The 22,500-nt window shown below is 39.8% G+C and overlaps 1 protein-coding gene across 2 annotated transcripts in view; it reads left to right on the forward strand.

Moving 5' to 3' along the window:
• Window positions 1-11,870: 11,870 nt before the first annotated feature.
• The window catches only part of VPS54 (VPS54 subunit of GARP complex), a 126,018-nt gene continuing 115,388 nt past the window's right edge, over window positions 11,871-22,500 (forward strand). For both annotated transcript variants that reach the window (XM_017522147.2, XM_017522151.2), the window contains exon 1: window positions 11,871-12,366. The gene's annotated coding sequence lies outside the window, so the exon portion shown is untranslated. The remainder of the gene's footprint in view (window positions 12,367-22,500) is intronic.

A 22,500-nucleotide genomic window follows, 5' to 3' on the forward strand; every position in this document is an offset into this window, starting at 1 on the left:
TCCTTTGGGGGCAGTGAGACAAGAATCCCATTTTTTAAAACATTAAGTAATAAGTAATTCCACTTAATGTAATTCTTACTTTTTCAGCTATTTGTTGCTATAGCATTCCCTGAGTATAGTTGAGACAAAGATCAGTAGACTTAAAGTCCTTAAACCTAGTTTCTGATTGGAAATCAGCTGCCACCACTAAAACATGATCTGTCTCAGCCCTCACCTGTCAAATGAGAGGCATCTAGTGTTCTAAAAGTCTGATTTCAATGATGTTTTCTTTCTTTTGAGTTTATTATTTCTATTTTATGTACTGGCTTAAAAGCTAATAAATAAAAGCATGGAAGGGAAAAATGCTATTCTAAATATAAAGTTAGATTTTTGGAAGTAAGCCTTCTAAATTGAAACCAGATTCTGACTGAGAACTTGTTTTTATTAGAGCTCAGGAATTCATAGCAGTAAAGAGAGTAAGGGTAGAAAACACAGATGTTTTACTGCCTGGTTTAATGGGAACCAAAATGACCAGACAGTGGCATGAAAATTAAATGACCTTTATAATGCATTTTGGTGTCCAGGAATATCCATTACATAATTGCAATCAATTGTTACATTAATTTCTTACTTTGAATTATGTTGTTAAATTTTCCTAGTTTTATGATGCTCAGGGCTGTTTTGTCTCTATTTGGCTTGTAAAAGTTTTCCTCACTGCTTGATTTTATTTTTTCCATTTAAAAATATTACGTAGTGGGGTAAGTCTTCCTGAGCAACGGCTGGTGTTTCACATACCCAGCTGATGCATAAGATGGTTCTTGAGAAAATCCTTTGAGAGGCCAGCCCTGGCTTCTGTTTTTCTGCAATGTATGGCCTCTAAATTGCCCACAACTTTTCTTGAGAAGTTTTAAAAAAATTTATCCTTTTCCTAGAGAAGTTTTTTTTTTTTTTTTTTTTTTTTTTTTTTTTTTTTTTTTTTTTTTTTTTTTTTTTTTTGAGATGGAGTTTCGTTCTTGTTACCCAGGCGGGAGTGCAATGGCTCAATCTCGGCTCACCGCAACCTCCATCTCCTGGGTTCAAGCAATTCTCCTGCCTCAGCCTCCGAAGTAGTTGGGACTACAGGCGTGTGCCACCATGCCCAGCTAATTTTTGTATTTTTAGTAGAGATGGGGTTTCACCATGTTGATCAGGATGGTCTCAATCTCTTGACCTCGTGATCCACCTGTCTCGGCCTCCCAAAGTGCTGGGATTATAGGTGTGACCTACCACGCCCGGACCCTAGAGAAGTTTTAAGTGAGAAATTTTTTTCCTGGCCAGAGTCGGGGTTCGGGGGTTGGGGAGAGTGCGGCGGCTCATGTCTGTAATTCCAACACTTTGGGGGGCAGAGGTGGGCGGATCACCTGAGGTCAGGAGTTTGAGAGCAGCCTGCCCAACATGGTGAAATCCCATCTCCATTAAAAACACAAAAAAATGAGCTGGGCATGGTGGCGCACGCCTGTGGTCTCAGTTTCTCAGAAAGCCGAGGCAGGAGAATTGCTTGAACTCGGAAGGCAAAGGTTGCAGTGAGCTGAGATATCGCCACTGCACTCCAGCCTGGGTGACAGAGTGAGACTTCGTCTCAAAAAGAAATTTGTTTTCCTAATAAATGTTTGACTGTTCTATCCTTATAGTTCTACTTCATTACAGAATTGCATATTTAAAAAAATTTTTCAAATCATTGTTACTTAAAATACTCTGAATGTAAAATAAGCCAAGACTATCATTTTGATCATAAATATAATAAATTAATAGCAGCTTGCAAAAATCTTGAGCCCTATAACATATCAATGGCAAGTTGTTTTCAAGACATTAGACTAACTGGTTATTTATTCTGCTTAGTGTGTGAAAGAAAATGGTGTATACTTATAGGAGCTAGTTTGTTTTTAATCATTCATTCATTATTTCAAGTTTTTATTGACCTCTTACTTTGAACAGGCACTGTTCCAGGTGTTGGGTGGTGTTGGAAACAGTTGCTCAGTGCCACAAAGAAAAATTAGCACTGAGACAAAGGATCTTTCAGCAATCCAATTTTTACTTCCTGGACTGTAGGAAGGGTACTCTCGATAGCCTTCTTGCCACGAGAGTGCAATGAACAAAGGAAAACAGACATACTCATTCCTTGGGCATTTGTGGTTGTTCTTACTGCTGGTCTGATCTCCTTTGGTTGGAGCCAGACCTCAAAATGTAAACTAAAACCTGATTGGCTAACAACTTAAAACTTTTCTAAACAGATAAAAGCAATGGAGAGCTGGGACATGCCTGTGAGCACGTCCAGCACACATATCTTGGTTAAAGTACAAGGACATGGAATGTATTACTTGCCTGTAAGCATGACATGTTTAACAGCTACATAGGATAGGCCTAAACAAAGAGTTATTAGCACACTTATAATTTATTCTTTAACAAGAAAGGAAACTTTAAAGAGGAACTTTTCTACTTAACAAAAAATTCCTTGCCCTCAAAGAGCTTGCATTCATGTCAGGGACAGATAAACAATAAACAAGTGAAACATATGGAGGGTTACATAATAATAAAGGCTAAAAAGAGAAAGTGGAAAAGCAGTTAAAGCATAGTGTTGTAATGAGAAATATGGGTGTCAAGAAATGTCTCACTGAGAAGGTGACATTTGAATGAATACCTGAAGGAAGTAAGGAAGTTAGCTATGTGGATATCTGGGGAAATTCCAGGCAGAGAGAGGAGCAAGTGCACATGCTCTGGGGCAGGGCCACGTCTATTGTGTCCCAGGAATGGTAAGGAGCCCAATGTGAGAAATAGCGGGAGCAGGAACAGATAAAGTCAGAGAGGTAACAGTGGCATTAGATCATCTAGGGCCTTGCAAGGACTTTACCTTTCCTCTGAATGAAATGGGAGCTTCTGAAGGAATGACATGATCTGACTCAGGTGGTAACAGGATCAAGCTGACTATTGTTTTGAGAATAGACTGGTGGGGCCAGTGGGGAGAAGGCAGAAATGGGGAGATGGGCTAGGAGACTTTTGCAACAATCCAGGCAAGTAGGATCATTGCACTGGATAACTTCAAGAAGCATCATTCACCCTGCTGTCTGTATGAATTGTGCCTTCTGTAATGAGCAGTATATTACAGTCCAACAGCCACAGTCAGGGGCCCTGTAGGCAAGATGGCTTAGATCAGACTGGATGCAGTGTGAATGGTGAGAAGTCTTTAGTCTAGATATATATCAAAGACAGAACGAATAGGATTTGCTGACAAATCACATGTAGTACATGAAAGTCAAGAATGATTTCAAGGTCACCCATTAGTTTTATACATTATCAATATTCATTATGCCAAATATCATTTACTAAGGAGGAGTAATTCATAATAATAATTATTATTATTTTGAGATGGAGTATTGCTCTTGTCACCCAGGTTGGAGCAGAGTGGCACCATCTAGGCTCACTGCAACCTTCACCCCCTGGGTTCAAGCGATTCTCCTTAATAGCTGGGATTACAGGTGCCTGCCACCATGCCTGGCTAATGTTTGTACTTTTGGTAGAGACGGGGTTTCGCCATATTGGTTAGCCTGGTCTCGAACTCCTGACCTTAGGTGATCCGCCCTCCTTGGCCTCTCAGAGTGCTGGGATTACAGGTGTGAGCTACCACGTCCAGCCAATTATTTTTTAATTCAACAAGCATCTACTGAAAGTCTGCTATGTAGTATAGTGTTCCAGATTCTGTAGGGAAATTTTTTAGAAGTATGCTGCAACAACAGAAAATCCTGCCCTGGAAATATTTACAATTTAGTTCATTAGACAAATTATCTGCAGAATAGATAACCAAATACTGTATAAAGCAACATAAAGCAAAAATATGATAGCATGGCCGGGCACGGTGGCTCATGCCTGACATCTCAGCACTTTGGGAGGCCGAGGTGGGCAGATCACGAGGTCAAGAGATTGAGACCATCTTGACCAACATGGTGAAACCCCGTCTCTACTAAAAATACAAAAATTAGCTGGGCGTGGTGGCATATGCATGTAGTCCCAGCTACTCGGGAGGCTGAGGCAGGAGAATCCCTTGAACCTGGGAGGCAGAGGTTGCAGTGAGCTGAGACTGTGCCACTGCACTTCAGCCTGGCGAAAGAGTGAGACTCCATCTTAAAAAAACATGATAGCAGGACTAACAAAATGGTATATATAACTACTTTTCTAGGGAAATGGTCCAATTTTAAAATAGTCTTACATTTGTCAAGATATGCCCATATCTCTGATTGCCATGCTCCTCTGGTCTACTCAGCAATGTATTCACTATTTTCCTATAGGAACATGACTCCTGTGTTTTCCATTCAAAATATTTATTGAACTCTTAGCTTTTACCAGGCATGGCACAGACATGTACCAGATATGCTGTATGGTTGACTCCTGCTCCAGCAGGAAGTGTATAAAAGGCTTCATGTTTGAAGTAGGAATTATTTGTTTCATGTGCTCTTTTGTTGTGTCTTGGGTTGTGTTTTTCAGTTTGGTTGAGAATTCATACTTTTATCTTGGTCCCTAGATCCTATTTGTCCGGTTTCTGACCTGCCAATGTTCTTACTCTCTGTATATATATATACATAATATTTTTTTTGAGACAACATCTTACTATGTTGTCCAAGGTAGAGTGCAGTGGTGCGATCTTGGCTCACTGCAACTTTCACCTCCCAGGTTCAAGTGATTCTCCTGCCTCAGCCTCCCAAGTAGCTGGGACTACAGGCATGTGACACCATGTCCGGCTAATTATTTTTTTGTAGTTTCAGTAAAGATGGGGCTTCGCTCTGTTGGCCAGGCTAGTCTTGAACTCTTGACCTCATGATTCTCCTGCCTCGGCCTCCCAAAGTGCTGGGATTACAGGCTTGAGCCACCACACCCAGCTATATATATGATTTAAAAAAATTCTTTTAAGAGATGAGGTCTCACTGATTGCCCAGGCTGGTCTCAAACACCTGGGCTCATGTGATCCTCCCACCCTGGTCTCCCAAAGTGCTGGGATTACAGGCTTGAGCCACCAAACCTGGTTTTGACTTACCAATTTTTATACCTTCTGACCCTGATCTTACTTGCATCCCATTGGCTTAAAAGGACTTTTGAGATCTTGTGGTTTCTTATGCCTCATCTCAACCACCTCATTTATAGTCAAATCTTGCCCCTTCCTGTTTTGTGGGTTTCATTAATATAGTTTTTCTAATAATAATGAGACAGTGAAGATTATAATAAATAATTATGATAGGTGACATTTTAAAGTACCAACTATGAACTAAGCATTAATTTATGCTATTTAAATACAATCATCCCTCAGTATCTGAGGACGATTGGTTCAAGGACCACCTCTCCCTGCAGTTATCAAAATCAGGGATTTGAGCAAGTCTTTTATATTATATGGCAAAGTACTTGCATATAACCTACACACATCCTCCCAGATACTATTTTTTTGGAGATGGAGTTTTTACTTTATCTCCAGGCTAGAGTGCAGTGGCGCGATCTTGGCTCATGGCAACCTCTGTCTCCCGGGTTCTAACGACTCTCGTGCCTCACCCTACTGAGTAGCTGGTATTACAGGCACATGCCACCATGCTCAGCTAATTTTTGTATTTTTAGTAGAGTTGGGGTCTCACCATGTCGGTCAGGATGGTCTCGATCTCCTGACTCTGTGATTCGCCCGCCTCAGTCTCCCAAAGTGCTGGGATTACAGGTGTGAGCTACTGGGCCCAACCAAGATACGTTAAGTCATCTCTAGATTACTTATTATACCTACTGCAATGTAAATGCCATGTAAATAGTTGTTATACTGTATTGTTTCATTGGTTTTTAAATTATTTTTAAATATATATATTCAATACACAATTGGTTGAATCTATGGATGTGGAATCTGCAGATATTGAGGGCTGACTGTGCACTGTATCTAAATGTAATCCTCACAGCACATCTACGAAGTATGACACTATCATTATCCCCATAATGAACTGAGCTTGAAAGAGCTTAAATAATATACCCAAGGTTACTTAGAACATGGCAAAGCTGGAATACAAACTCAGAGCCCATCAACACTGTTATGCAAGAACACGTCTTTTCGTACTTGTACCCATTGAACATCATTCAGAGGGAAAACTGAAGCAAACCCCAGCAAAGTGCTCTAAACTCTCAAAGCCTCTATGTCTAATAATGATCTTCCTAATGTTATTCATTTATCATGTTATTAATTTTTCCAAGCTCAAGTTGGAGATAACATTTGCAATACTATCCATTCTGTTTTTCTAAGGCGTTGATATTAGTTGGTTTCGAATGGCCTTAGATACAGGTGCACACACACATGTACATGAACTCTGGACCCAGGATGAAGACGTAGCAGTTGAAAGGGTAGAAGTGCCAACTTGGACTTCTAACAGATCAAGATCAAAATAAAAAGAGATGAGAGAAAGATGGGGAACAAAGAAAGAAAACTAACAAGTGTTTACTGAATATTTCATGTTATCAGTTACTGTGTTAAAATGCTCATTTAATCCTTACAAGTCTATTCTTAGTCTCATTTTACATGGGAGAAAAATAAAGTGTAAAGAGATTATTGTCCCTCTTTGTAGATGAACAAACTATGAGTTAGAGACTGAGAATAAAGTCACATAGCTAAAGTTTAAGGCCCAAGGTTAGCCAAACTCCAATATGTGTGGTACTAATTACAGGCTTGAGGGTAACCCTCCATGATTGCTACCATCACAGGCAACCATGATTGTTCACACTTTGTGTAATCCCCTGTGCTTGAGTGTGAGTGAAACTTGTGACCTCCTTGTAAACCACAGACTATAGAAAACATGCTAGGATATCACTCCATTTGGCTAGCAGATTCACTTTAAAGATACTCCTCACTGGCTGATGAAGTAAGCAGCTGTGTTAGCAAAACCCACAGGATGAGGAACTGCAGGTTGGCTCTAAAATCTGAGAGCAGGCTTGAGCCAGCAAGGAGCCAGGGCTCTCAGTCTGTAAATGCAAGAAAATGAATGCTGCCAACAACGTGAAGGACATTAGAAGCAATTCTTCCTCAGTCAAGCTTTCAGATGAGAATAGAGACTGATGGATGGTTTGACTGCAGCTTTGTGACATGGTAGCTAAATATTTTCTTCCTGATTACTTTTTTTTGAGGGAAATAAAAGAATCTTAACTTCTATCAATTTCTTAATTTTTTATTAATTTCCTATATTACCTATGAAGAAATATCAAAACACAGTTTCAGCTTAGAGTCATACTGTTATAAATTATCATTTATATTTTTATATACTATATACTAACTATATAAAAATTATAAAACAATTTAAATTATAAAAGACATAATTATATATTAACATACATTTATAACATTTAAAAATAGCTCAAATATGATGCACAAAATAATTCAGGACATTGGATAGAAAACCCAAGCCCTAATGAAACAATTATCAGCTTGACACCTGCAGTTCATGAGTGCATATAAATTTTGCTTACTAAAGATAACTTATTTACACTAAACACAGAATATAATTACACATATTTAGCTGTAGAGTAGATTAAGAAGTTAGATGGGTTTCCATTTGATAGGTTCAAGGTTTGCTATCACAGAAAAAAGAAGCTAGTGTTTCTATCTTACTAAATTGCAAAATGGTTTTTCTACTTATTCTATCAGTGCCCGCTTTCCCCTCTGTATTTATATTGGAATGTGAATGTATGGTATCTATCAAATAAATCATTAGAAAGGCAGTGTTCTGGCTGGGCGTGGTGGCTCATGCCGGTAATCCCAGCACTTTGGGGGGCCGAGACAGGCAGATTATGAGGTCAGGAGTTCGAGACCAGCCTGGCCAACATGGTGAAACCCCATCTCTACTAAAAATACAAAAAGTAGTTAGGCCTGATGGCGGGCACCTGTGATCCCAGCTACTCGGGAGGCTGAGGCAGGAGAATTGTTTGAACCCAGGAGGTGGAGATTGCAGTGAGCCAAGACTGTGCCATTGTACTCCAGCCAGGGCAACAGGGTGAGACTCCATCTCAAAAAAACAAAAAAACCAAAAAAACAAACAAACAAAAAAAACGGCAGTATTCAGTGATCGATCGAGTAGATACGTTAACCTCAGTACTACCACACACACAAATATGCACAGAATACATAGTAAACCTAAGCATAGGCATTTTATAGGTGTTATGGCATAGAAAATTTGCCATTTTCCCTCTAATTAGAATATATAACCTTGACGAACTATCATCTTTCATGTGATTGGTGGGTAACAGCTATAATAAATATGCCATCTACAGTGTTAGTGACATGGTAGCTAAATATTTTCTTTTGATTACTTTTTTAGAGGGAAATAATAGAATTTCAACTTCTATCAATTTATTTTTTTTATTAATTTCTTAATTTTCTATCATCTGTGCTTTCTGCAAATGAACACTAATAATATATCTATACCTATTTATTTGTGATTTGGCTTTTAGTTCTCATACTGAAATTATTCAAGTGACAGCAAGTGAACATACTAATTAATTTGAAATTTATCTAGCTTTAAATGAAATTGCTTGCCCAATTTATACCCTGAAGAATTTTTGCAAACTTGATCATCAGCATTTACTTTTCTGTTTAGATTCAAGATTATGAATTGTTATGTGGGAAAGTAAAAGTAAACATTGAGCTGGTTCCCTGAAAGAACTAAGCACAATACTCAATACTCATTTTCTTCTTATGGTATGTTACCAACAGATGGATAATGAGGAGGCAAACCAGACTGTCTTGTTCTAGTGTCTGAGAGACACCTGATGGCTATCATTTAATCCAAGTGTCAGCTTGGAATATTTTCTGGAACAAGGTGGGGTATAAACACAAATACTTTTCTAAAGGCCAAACCAGCCAGGTTTAAGGAAGTTTTTGAACTGTTTTTGACTTCTTGAGGCAGGTCAAAATATAGGAACTTGCTAAATTCAGTTCTTAATATAATCTATGAACTGATTCTAGACATAAAGAAAAATTATTTTTTTTTCTGGCCTTAGATAAAACTTGGTTAATATTTTTCTTAATATTTTCACAGTATAAACACATCTTTTTTAATTAAAAAAATTTTAAATTGACAAAAATTACATATATTTATAGGATCCAATGTGATGTTTTGATATCTGTACACACTAAATAGTGTGAATAATAGTGGAATAACTAAATGAAGCTAATTAACATATCCTTCACCTCACCTACTCTTTCTTTCCTTTTTTTTTTTTTTTTGAGACAGAGTCTCTCTCTGTCACCAAGCCACAGAGTGCAGCAGCTCGACCTCAGCTCACTGCAACCCTCACCTTCCTGGTTCAAGAGAGTCTCCTGCCTCAGCCTCCGGAGCAGCTGGGGCTACAGGTGTGTGCCACCATGCCCAGCTAAGTTTTCTATTTTTAGTAGAGACAGGGTTTCATCATGTTGGCCAGGCTATTCTCAAACTCCTGAGCTCAGGTAATCCACCTACCTTGGCCTCCCAAAGTGCTGGGGGTACAGGCGTGAGCCACCTTGCCTGGCCCTTCTTTTTTTAAGAGATGGTTTTTGGCTATGTTGTCCAGGCTGGACTCAAACTGCTAGTCTCAAGGGATCCTTTCACTTCAGCTCACACTACAAGTGTGGGCCACTGTACCCAGCTTATTTTTTATGGTGAGAACATTTAAAATGCACTCTTAGCCAGGTGTGGTGACTCACGCCTGTAATCCCAGCACTTTGGAAAGCTGAGGAGGGTGGATCACGAGGTCAGAGTTCAAGACCAGCCTGGCCAACACGGTGAACCCTCATCTCTACTAAAAATACTAAAATTAGCTGGGTGTGGTGGTGCGACCCTGTCGTCACAGCTGCTCCGGAGGCTGAAGCAGGAGAATCGCTTGAGCCTGGGAGGCAGAGGTTGCTGTGAGCCGAGATTGTGCCACTGCACTCCAGCCTGGGTGACAGAGTAAGACTCTGTCCCAAACAAACAAACAAAAAGTACACTTTTAGCTATTTTTTTTTTTTTTTGAGACAGAGTGTTGCTCTTGTTGCCCGGGCTGGAACAATGGCGCTATCTCGGCTCACCGCAACCTCTGCCTCCCGGGTTCAAGCGATTCTCCTGCCTCAGCCTCCCGAGCAGCTAGGATTACAGGCATGCACTACATCCAGCTAATTTTGTATTTTTAGTGGCGATGGGGTTTCTCCATGCTGGTCAGGCTGGTTTTGAACTCCAGAACTCAGATGATCCACCCGCCTCGGCCTCCCAAAGTGCTGGGATTACAGGGGTGAGCCACCGCACTCGGCCACTATTCTGAAATATTAAATACATTGTTATTAACTATGGTCATCATGCTGTGCAATAGATCACTAAAATTTATTCCTCCTGAGACTCTATACCTTTTGGCCAGTATTTCCCCTTTCCTTATCACCCTTTGGTAACCACCATTCTACTCTGCTTCTATGTAAACTCATTTGGCGTTACAAGCAATCAGTGATTTAAGAGAACTTCATTATTTTACAGTTAAATTTATTTTATATTAAGGAATGATTTTCTCACCTTATTTATTACATAATTGTAGAGGATTGATTTTAGAGAAATATAATCTAAGACTTTTCTCTCAACTATTTTTGATATTTCCTTACTTTTTGTCCTCTTCCCCCAACTTCAGCTCTTTGATGGGTTAAATATTCTTTCATAAAAGTTACGTTTGCAGTTTACAAAGTGACTTCTTAGAAGTGAAACTTGCATCAACTTTTTTTTCCAACCCCCAACTGTAAGGGGTAACATTTTCACTTTTGATTTGTTAAAACATACTATGTCTTATAAATGCTTGAAATTTATTTTTAGGCAAGAATTTCAGAATTGAATAAAATCTTCCCAAAATTAAGCCACAAGCACTCAAGTGATTGAGGACTTTTTTTTTTTTTTTTCCTAAAATGGAAAAAATGCTTCCTGCCGCCTTCCCAGGGACTGGGATGCGACCGCTCCAGAATAGCCCTCACCACGCTGAAGACCAAACGACTCAAAAACGTCCCTAAATCACCCGGGACCTATTAAAGCAAATACTTCCACGAGATTCCACCTCTCTCCCACCTCCTCGAAGAAAAAAATATATATGTGTATATTTATATAAAAAAATAAAAAATATATATTTATATATTAAAACTATATATATTTATATACTAAGACCTTCCCTTTCTTGTGGATTGTATTTAATTGGTTTAAGGTTGCAAGTCCTCTGAAACCAGGCTGACATTAGAATTAGAAGGTATTAATTATCATACACAATTTCAGTATCTCACTCAAGTAACAGGAATAACTGATTTCAGTGCCTGGGAGGAAGGCCTGGAACTTGGGGAAGGATTGGAGGAGGACAGGGTGGGGGAAGAGGCCCCAGTGGAGAGAATTGGGTTGTTGGGCTGGGGTGACCTTTAACCTTTGGAAGAGCAATTATTTGTGACCAGCTGAAAAGCATTTGCTTCGAGTGGGTTGGGGAGAGGTGGAATCTCGTGGAAGTGTTTGCTTTAATAGGTCCCGGGTGATTTAGGGACGTTTGGAGTCAGTTGGTCTTGGGGCCGGTGAGGGCTACGCTGGAGGGGTCGCGTCCCAGTCCCGGGGAAGGCGGCAAGAGGCATCTGCGTGTTCCTAAAAACTGGCAGTCGGGGGAAGGGGGGAAGGGTGGTGGGGAAAGTGGAATTCAGCGTGGATTTCTGTGTGAGTGTAGGACTATTAGAGGAGGCGCAGGGAAGCCACGCGGTGCATTCCCCGCCCCGGGAGAACTCCGGCTGCGCTTGCGACCGGCACGCCAGCCCGCGCCGAGGCCCCTTTCTCCAGGCGGCAGACGCTCCCCCCGGCCCGGGCCGCGGCCCTCCCGCCCCGGCGGAGCCGCGCGGTGGATTGTGGGCTGGGGGCTGCGGCGGCCTCCGGCGCTGTCTCCCCGCACCCGACCGGGCCGAGGCGGCCGGGCCGGCGGGGTGAGGGAAAGCAGTGGAGCCGGGAGCAGAAGCGCTAGAGGCAGTGGTCGTGGCGCGGCGGCTGCGGCTCCCCTGGAGGCCGGGGATGTGGGAGAGGCGGTGGCAGCAGCGGCGGAGGCGGCGCTGCGGACCCGGGGGAAACTGCTGGCTGACAGGACACCCGGGAGAGACGTGAGGGAGCCGCCGCTGCCGCCTCTCACCCCCGAGCGGAGCTGGGTTCAAGAGGGCGGCCCTGTGCTCCCCGGGTCGACTGGCCAGCCGGCGCGGGGCGGGGGCGGGAAGCCGGGCTCCGGCCCGGGCCCGGCCGGGCGCCGGGAGGCGTCGGCCGTGGAGCAGCAGCCTCGCTGCGACGTGGAGGGCTGGAGGCGGCGGCGATGCACTAGGCCTCGCTCAGGGCGGCTGCCCGGGACCCGCAGGTAGGTGTGCCCCGCGGACCCCCCGCGCGTCGCGGCCCACTCTCAGCCTGACCTACTGCTGAGAGAGGGACCGAGACCCCTCCCCCTCGCTCTCCCCAGCCCGAAGCGGACAGAGTTTCGGGCGCAACTGACCGGCGCTGAAGCTTCCATTCTCCTCTCCGCCACCTCCTTTTTTCCCTTTTCACTCTCCCTCGGGGATCGGGGCTGGCAGCTGTGTTCCCTGCCTGCTGTTGGCGATCGCAAACGCCGCTCTAGCCCCTCTCGCCTCTTTCCGGGATCCGGGCTCTGGAACTTCCATCACCCCCTCAGACGCTGCCCCCAAACTTTCCTTTTCTTTTTCCAGCCAGGCCCTTAGTCCTATTGGATTCTACTGGAATTGTTTAAACATTTGTTTGTTTTTCTCTCCGGGGAAGAGAAGAGTAACCAAAGAGTTACTCAGTGTTTTGCATTTCGACAATGTAGCTTGAAATAATTTGTTCAATAATTAATTTTCAGTTCTGCCTCCTTCCATCTCTGCATAGATAGAAAGGGAGGGCAGGCCCTCCCTGCCGCCCCTGCTCTCCGGTCGTTGACTTAGGAACTTTTGCTTGCCAATTATAATTGGCCATTTGGTCTGTTCGTGTGCCCAGTTCAAGATGGTATTTTTAGCATTTTGACTGACCTGGGTTGCAAAAAAAAAAAAAAAAAAAAATTTTTTTTTTAAAATTCTCTTTTAACCAGCTTTATTTTTTGGTTTTTATTGAGGCTCTTACTTTCGAAGGATTAAATTGTTTGGACTGTTTTTGTTTTTAATTGGCTGTATTTCTGATTTGTCAAATCAAGGGCAGTCTTAATAGTAAATGCCTTTAAGTAAGTAATACCATGATAAATTATTTGTAGTATACTGAGAAATGTTACTGCGATAACCTAAACTGGAGATTTTTATGTGTATTGACTTTTATAAATTCGAAGGGGAGTTCTAATTGGAAAAAGTATCTTCAGAGCCTAAATGATTTCTAAGCAGTTAAATGATGGAACAGAGGGAATGATGGGATTTGTTTGTTTGACTGTATTTGTAGTGCAGTCAGAATCGGATTTCCTAGGAAAGGATGCTAGTTCGTAGCGATCATTGTCCCTCGTGATAGATTTGGGTACAAATGTGTAACTGAGATATGTTTGGGAGAGTAGCTGTTTGCAATTTTGTAATTTGCCTATTTTTAAATTATGTTCTGTTAGCTTAAGAATTATTACACTACCAATCTAAGAGGCAGTCTGAGGATCACTTTTAAAATAAATGAAAAATGTTTTAATGGGTTTTTAAAATAATGCATCACAACAAAACTGTAGACTGTTTTGTTGTTGATATTCATATATTTTGTTCTTGTAGACGTATTGCTACTATAGCATTTGGCTTTCTGAAGTGTTTTTGAAATTAGAATTTAATACTAAAAGTTTACTAGGAAAAGGTGATTACTTTTACATATGCTTATATTTTCTGGAAAGTTAAAATTTATTCCTGGGTAAGATAATTTTTTGTGTCAGAATTAAAATCAAATCCTATATAGCCCATGAAACAGCAAACTTTGCAGAATGTGTTCTTCACTTTTGTTTTTTTTTTGAGACGGAGTCCCACTCTGTCACACAGGCTGAGTGGGGCCATCTGGGTTCACTGCAGTTTCTGCCTCCCGGGTTCAAGCGATTCTCCTGCCTTAGCCTCCAGAGTAACTGGGATTATAGGCGTGTGCCGCCATACCCGGCTAATTTTTGTATTTTTAGTAGAGACAGGGTTTTACCATGTTGGTCAGGCTGGCCTCGAACTCCTGACCTTGTGATCTTCCTACCTTGGCTTCCCAAAGGGCTGGGATTACAGGTGTGAGCCACCGAGCCTGGCCCATATATATATATTTTTTTAATCAACAAAAGTTAATTAAAATTCCTTTTTCCTTCTTTTAGCTTTTCAAAAACTTGCTTTATTGAGGTAAAATTAACATACCATAAAGTACACCTATTTAAGGTGTACAACTTGGCTGGGTGCGGTGGCTCCCACCTGTAATCCCAGTACTTCAGGAAGCCTAGACAGGCAGATCACGTGGGGTCAAGAGTCCGAGATGAGTTTGGCCAACATGGTGAAACCCTGTCCCTACTAAAAATACAAAAATTAGCTGAGTGTGGTGGTGGGTGCCTGTCATCCCAGCTACTGGGGAAGCTGAGGCTGGAGAATCACTTACACCTGGGAGATAGAGGTTGCAGTGAACCGAAATGGTACCACTGCACTGCAGCCTGGGTGAAGAGCAAGACTGTCTCAAAAAAAAAAGTGTACAACTTGGTGGTTTTTAGTTTATTTATTTACATAATTGTGCAACCATCACCATAATCTAATTCTAGAACATGTTCATCATTCCCTCAGAAGACCTTGTATCCATTAACTGTTACCCCCTATTCTCTTCTCCCCACCCCCAGCTTTAAACAACCACTAGTCTACTTTCTGTCTCAATAATGGGCTAATGTGGGCCTTTCATATAAATGCTATTGGCTCATAGGTTCTTGAAAAGTTTTTTTCTTTAAAATCAGTGTGCATGTTAAAATTTTTTATTTGAGCTAGAGAATAAGCAACTGATCACCAATATTAAAAGCGATGTTGTAAATAACTGATACACTTTTCAGTTGAATTCATCGTAAAGTTAGAGAAAGTAAAAGCATAAATGGCTTCAGTAATCTCAAGAGGTGGTTTGGTCAGCTCGGAGTCAATAAGTAAAAGTTGGAAGGCATTTTTGTCATTGAAAATTAGAATATCAGGGTTGGAAAAGATCTTAAAGGTCATCAGCTTACTTCCTGCTTACCTCACTATGAGTTTGGCAGCAACCAGATGAGGAAATCTGGAGATTAGAAGCTTGAATCTCAAGGATGCATGGCTCAAGAACCACAGGGTGGCCATGTAAAGCAAGAAATGGGACTTTGGAAGTTAGAATTGTTTAGATTCTTGTGTATATGTATGTATTTGACATTTTGCTAGCCAAGCTGAGAAAGAACTGGACATTTCCCCAACTTTGGGGAAAAGTGGGTGACTATATATAGCCACATTGATGAAACCCATGTTATAAAATCCTCGAAAAATGCTTTAAGCTAAAGAAGGATTGCAAATATAATATTTAGGTATCTCCTTGTACTGTTAATGTTTAATTTTTTTAAATCCAAATTTTAAAAAATTATAATTAACAGGGCCAGTTGGAGGTTTCCTTTTTCAAAGATCCAGTGCCCTAACATCTAAAACAATGGCTCTGCAAGGTTGATTTTGACCTCCAAGGGAAATTTGGCAGTGTCTAGAGACATTTTTGGTTGTCATAGGTGATAGGAGATGCTATTGGTATTGTTAAATACCCTACAATGCACAGGACATATTGCATCCACCTCTGCAAGAAATAATTATCTGGTTCAAAATGTAAATGATACTACTGTAAACCTAGGGGGTTGCATGATTTCTGATCAGGGCCTAGTGTTTTCGATTCCTACCAGGGGGAAAATAGTCTCAGTAGGCACGGTTTGGTGAATTAGTTTAACACCTTAGGTCCTCTAGCAACTAACTCTTTCTTTGCAAGGGGGCAAATTGAGGGAAAAATAAAAGAAAGTCTATTTATGACATAATGCAGATATTCTTTTGTATGTTTAGGTTGTCTTCAAATCTGAAAAAAGAAACCCTTTTTTTTCCTAAAAATAGACTTAATTTGCTGCAAATTTGAACTACTATGTTTTGAATTATTATTGTTACATAGGTTTTTGAAATTGTAAATAGAATATATTCATATCTTCTTTGTCCAGAAGTGATTTTTTTTTTTCATCCTGGCAGCTTCAACTGCCAGGAAAGGAGAAGTAAGCTAAGTGTTTTACTTAATTAATTTATGTATGTACGTACATACAATGTACGTGCATACATTGTACATAAAAATTCAAAGCTTATAATACAGAAAAATTACAGAAAAATTCAAAGCTTATAATCTTTTTTTCCCTTTGAACTCCACTTTTGACTCTTATTTAATGGTGTTTTTTTTTTTTTAGTTTTGCATTTTTTTTGAGATGGAGTCTTGCTCTGTCGCCAGCCAGGCTAATTTTCGTATCTTTAGTAGAGACAGGATTTTACCGTGTTGGCCAGGATGGTCTCGCTCTCCTGACCTTGTGACCTGCTCATTTTGGCCTCCCAAAGTGCTGGGATTACAGGCATAAGCCACTGCGCCCAGCCTATTTAATGTTTTTAACAAGCTTAATGTGTTGATGAAAGAAGGTAATTTGACAGTTTAGATCACTTTTGCTATTTACCATCTATACCTTATGGATAAGTTACTCAAGTTACTCATTCTTTCTGAGCCTTAGTTTTCTCATCTGTAAAACAGGGATAGTGATAATCCATGTATTACAAGGCTATTGTAAGAGTTACTAAATGATGTAGTAAGTATTAAGATGCTGTGTCAACTATAACATACTGTAGAAGAGTTATTCGCTTCAGAAGAATCAAATTAGAAAGGAAAATAGATAATAAGGTAGAGAATAGTGATGTCTGACAGCCTTTCTAGGGATGAGAGAAGCACTAAATACAAATATTGATAACAAACTAGTACAATAACTAGTATATCACTATAATCTGAAACTCCTTAATATAGGGGCAAACTGACTTCCTTGTATAGCACCTGAGAGTATCACCAGTATAGCACAGTAAAATAATGGATTATTATAATGGTGAAATTAAGTTATCGAGAAAAGATTACCTTGTTTTCAAAAATGCTATTTGAGAAGACTTGAAAATATATTTTTTATTTCAGAGTTAAATTGTTTGGTAGTGACCTATACAAAAAATTTCAGTCTTTTTAAGAGTATGCTACAGTTATTTGGATTAATTACCTTTTTGGGAATAATTCCTTTTGTCTTCATTTACTATGCCTGTCTTCCTGTGTATTTGAAGGATTTTTCTACCGGCGGTAATTGTTCTTCAGATGTGAGGATTTAACTGAAGAAATAGGGGTTTTAAGCCTGCTCACCGTTTGTAAAATCTCATTTCCTTCCAGATTTCTTTTAAAATTACTTTTCATCTTTTTATGCAAAAAAGTCACTTTGATTTTTCTATATGTCCAGTAGTCCATAGTTATGCTGTAGCATTTAGAGTTGAATTAATAGCATGAAATGAATGGGCAAAATGTAATTTTTTACAATTTTGCTAACTAGTCACCTTTCTTTCACAATCCTATAAAAATAAGGCTGGAGGTAGTCAAAGGCCCAGCTATTCAGTAAGATTTTTCTGGGGGGAGTTTGAGGGTAGAATAGTTGTAGATAATATTCAGAGTAAGTAATGTGGTGGTATTGATAGATATTATATATATGTTATATATATCACATTTACTTAATAACATATTTGACGTATACTCTATGCTTAAATCTTCCCAGTTGTCCCGAAAATCTTTATAGCTGTTTCCTCCCTCAAATGCAGGATTCATTCAAGGTTAATGCATTGAATGTCTCTTTGTAAGTTTCCCCCAATCTGGACTAGTCCTACTGCCTTTATCTCTTCTTTAGGTTTGTCCATTGAGAAGTAGAGACCATGAGTCCTGGAGAATGTTCTACATTCTGAATCGGTCTGTTCCTAATGATTAGATTCTAGTCACACATTTCTGGTGAGACCACCACACAGATGACGTGTATTCCTACTGCTGTATTAGATCACAAGGCACATGATTTCAGACTGTCACTCTTGGTAATCCAAGCTTGATTACTTGGTAAAGGTGGGACTGACAGATGGCTGTACTCTTTCATAAATAATTTCTAGAGGATACGTAATGGCCGTGTAAATATCCTATTCCCTGGCAACCCTTTAACCAGTGATTTTGGTATCCATTAATGATCCTTGCTTGAATCAGTCATTATGTTGGAGGATTACAAATGGTGACTTTTCTTTTTCATTCCTTTTACTTTTATTACCTTCATTGACTTTTTCAGGGCATTGAGGTCAGGTTAGATAAATTCTGAATATAGGCCACTCAGTGTAGAAATTAGGTCATTTCTAACCTTTTCTGGAGCTAAGTGGTGAAGATGGAATACGGCTAAGGAGGTGGACCAAAAAGAGAATAGAGGTTTGCCAGTGAAGGGGAGGTGAGAAGTAGTAACTGGAGAAGGTAGGGAGGAGAGAAGGACCTTCATTTGATGCTTGAACTTTTTTGTTTTTGTTTTTGATGGGCCAATGAAGATTAAAGATAGAATCGGGGAATAACTAATAGAACAAGGTCCCCAATGAAGTAGGAAGAGGTAAGATCAAGAGCAGCTGTTGGGGGATTAACTCTGGAAAAGAGTAGCTATCTAAACTCTATCTCAGAAAGTTAAGAGTTGTATATAGATAAGAATTAGGTACATTTGAATATGGAGGGAAAAATTACACCTGAGAACTTTTTTTTTTTTTAAGGGGTTACTTTTTAGTCTAGGATTGTTGGAAGTAGGCTAGGGGATTGGAGAGGGATGACAGTGTAACACAAATTGTGGGGGATGGAGAGAAGTATTTCAAGATAAATAAGTGAAACAATTGCTGAGCAGCATCAGAGGCTCATCTGAGATTGGAACTCATAAATTTGTAATCAGCATATTTTATGGTTTTCTCTGGCAGTGTTCTGCAACCAGGAGAAAAGCAAAGACAGATTGTACTGAAGATGAATGAGGGAGGAGAGATGCAAGAGAGACGAAATAATGGGGATGTAGGCTAAGTAATGAAGCTAGTAAAGTAGAACAGAGCTAAGAGACCCAACCAGTGGGGAGGGATGTCAGGGTAATGTCAAGCAGTGATTAATTAAAATTTACTAGTTTATTGTTTTAGGTTATAGTAATCATGAATCCTGTAGTTATTTACTTTTCCCTTGAACTAACATTTAATATTTTTATTCTTGAACTGTTTACTGACTTATTGCAGATGTTTCTTAGCTATTTGCTTTATTTTCCCTAAAATGAAAATTCCTTGAAGACATCATATTGTTACTTAATAAGTGTCTAATAGTTTATATATTTGAGACATATTTATTCTTCAATATCTTTGAATAAGTGATTTTAAGATTTACTTGCTAATATTTGGTTGGGACACCAAGAAGTGAATACCAGTATCTAATATGGTTCATTTTGACTGGCCAAAATTTCACTAGTAATACAGTCATATCAGTGGCCCAAAGGAGTAGGAAAACATCCAAGCTATCTTATGTTTTTGTTGGAATTTTTACATGCTAGAGACATATTTTATCTTAGTATAGTTTATTCATATTCCAGGCCTGTGACCCTTAATCAATTTTAATGGCTGCTATAATGTTATAATTCTCCATGAGTGCTGGGGAAAAAAAGACACTGATTTTATTTGGAATAATATCTAGATTTAAAAATTATTTATGAGGATATTTATGATTTTTATTCCTGCTAAGGATGTCACATGAAATAGCATTTGTTTTATAAGCCATTTAAAAATATTTAAATGTAATATTACAAATTGTTATAATTTTTATCCTTCTAGTCAATATTATCTCTTATTGTTCCTTGTCACTAAATAAAAGGTAAGTGACTTCAGGAAGCTGCATGATTCAGTTTCCTGCAAAGCACAGGGTCTCTCGTAAATGTCATACGAGGATGTAAAGAAAAAGCAAATTAGATTACTACAACTTTGTTCTTATTTTCTGGGTTCCTTTGGCCTCTTCAATACTCCTTTAATGCTCAAGAGGACTATAGAAGTACTTATTTATGCTGGGCGCGGTGGCTCACGCCTGTAATATGAGCACTTTGGGAGGCGAACGCGGGTAGATCACCTGAGGTCAGGAGTTTGAGACCCGCCTGACCAACATGGAGAAACCCTGTCTCTATTAAAAATACAAAATTAGCCAGGTGTGGTGGTGCATGCCTGTAATCCCAGCTACTTGGGAGGCTAAGGCAGGAGAATCACTTGAACCTGGGAGGTGGAGGCTGCGGTGAACCAAGATTGCACCATTGCAGTCCAGCCTGGGCAACAAGAGTGAAACTCTGTCTCAAAAAAAAAAAAGGTGCTTATTTATATGACAGCCCCAATGCTAATATTTCTTTAGAGTATGTTTAAATTATGCCTTCAATACTGAGATTTTTGTGAGCAATAATATATGTGATACGCATTTTAAAAATTTTAAGGTCTTTACAAATTATTAAACGATTTTGTCAAATGATAAATCTTGAATAGTGTGGAAGTATATTGCTATTTGTGTATAGGTTGTATGAAAAACTTACTGTGCCATTTACTAGAAATTGACTCTTAAATTCCAAAAATGTTGTGGAAAGTACTTAGAATATGAGATATTTGAGGTATTTTGTAGACAAACAGCAAGAAATCAGCTGAAGGATGAGATCAAAGAGGAACAAGAAAGGTGGTGGAGAAAGGAGGGGGCAGAGTTTTTATAATGGTAACATAAAACTCCTGAGTTCTATCAAACTGATCTTTGGTAGGATATTATAGTATAGCTGTTTTAAGTTTTTCTTGCATGTTATCAGTACTTCTAAATTTGGGGAAATGAAATTTGCGATTTTTTGTTTGCTTTTAAAAATAGCAGTCAAGTATGGATTTTTAAAAAAAAGTCTGTTGGGAGTGGTGGTTCACATCTGTATCCCAGCACTTTGGGAGGCCAAGGCGGGTGGATCGTGAGGTCGGGAGATCCAGACCATCCTGTCCAACATGGTGAAACCTGTCTCTACTAAAATACAGAAAATTAGCTGGGCATGGTGGCGGGCACCCGTAGTTCCAGCTACTTGGGAGGCAGAAGCATGAGAATCACTTGCACCCAGGAGGCGGAGATTGCAGTGAGCCGAAATTGCGCCACTGCACTTCAGCCTGGTGACACAGCAAGACTCCGACTCAATAAAAAAAATTTTTTTAAGCCCAAAATTGTATCAAAATTATGTCAGAAAAGCTCTGTCCAGCTCCATTTGTAAAAAGGAATTCCCTTTTTCCATGTTTTCTCAAATTATAAATAGATTTATTTTTTTGTAAAGTTCATTTATAAGGCAATTATATGGGGTCGGGCACAGTGGCTCATGCCTGTAATCCCAGCACTTTGAGAGGCCGAGGCGGGTGGATCACCTGAGGTCAGGAGTTTGACGTTTGAGACCAGCCTGGCCAACATGGTGAAACCCCGTCTCTTCTGAAACTACAAAAATTACCCAGGCGAGGTGACAGGTGTTTGTAGTCCTAGTTACTTGGGAGGCTGAGGTTGGAGAATCCATTGAACCCAGAAGGCGGAGGTTGCAGTGAGCCGAGATCATGCCGCCACTGTACTCCGGCCTGGGCAACAGAGTGAGACTCAAAAAAAACAAAAACAAACAAAAAAGAAAATGTATAGTATCTTTTTCCTTTTGGAATAGTCCTGGTCTTATACAATTGTCATAATTACGTGTTAATTATTTCTGTTGAACATAAGTAATAGTTATGAGAGTAAATGTTATTGGTTCAGTCATTGATCTGATAAGGAGACAAAGATAGAAAAGGAAAGCACTGGGTGCCTGAAATGGGTGGGAAGGAGGAGTGAAATAATTTAAAATTTTGTTATTAGTGCAGAGACAGAGATACAGAATTTAGAATCAGAAAATCTGAATTCAAATCCTCTCTTCTCAATTAACTAGCTAAATGGTCTGAAATCAAAGTTGAAAGTACGCAGTTATGCACTGTATATAGGGTTCACTTATTTGACTGTATAGTCAGATATTAGTGATGATGCAGTTCTTCCTCTTGTCTTTCCATTTTGTTCTTCCCTGTCATCCATCCATCCTTCTTTCATTGATAACATGTTTTCACTGTGCTCTTGATCAAGCACTTCAGAACCTTTAGTCCCATCTGATTTCTACTCATCCTCCCACTCACACATTGGGCACAGAAATAGGGTGTGAGGCAATGTTTCCAGGTCAGCCTGCTTATTTTCTCACTGTTGACTGACTAAGTCCTGTCTTTCTCAAGGTGTGGCATAAACCTAAGGTTTCTTATAGTCCCTGGGCTTGATATTCTTTCTCACTTTACCTCTTCTCATCCCCTCTCACTCTATTCCTGTGTGTATGTAACTGCCCCTACTCTGCCCATCTCCTTTCTCTACCACTTTTTCATTTTCTTTCTCTTGTTCTTTTTTTTTTTTTTTTTTT

Source organism: Cebus imitator, unplaced genomic scaffold (assembly GCF_001604975.1).
Source record: "Cebus imitator isolate Cc_AM_T3 unplaced genomic scaffold, Cebus_imitator-1.0 Scaffold23, whole genome shotgun sequence".
Taxonomy (NCBI): Eukaryota; Metazoa; Chordata; class Mammalia; order Primates; family Cebidae; genus Cebus; species Cebus imitator.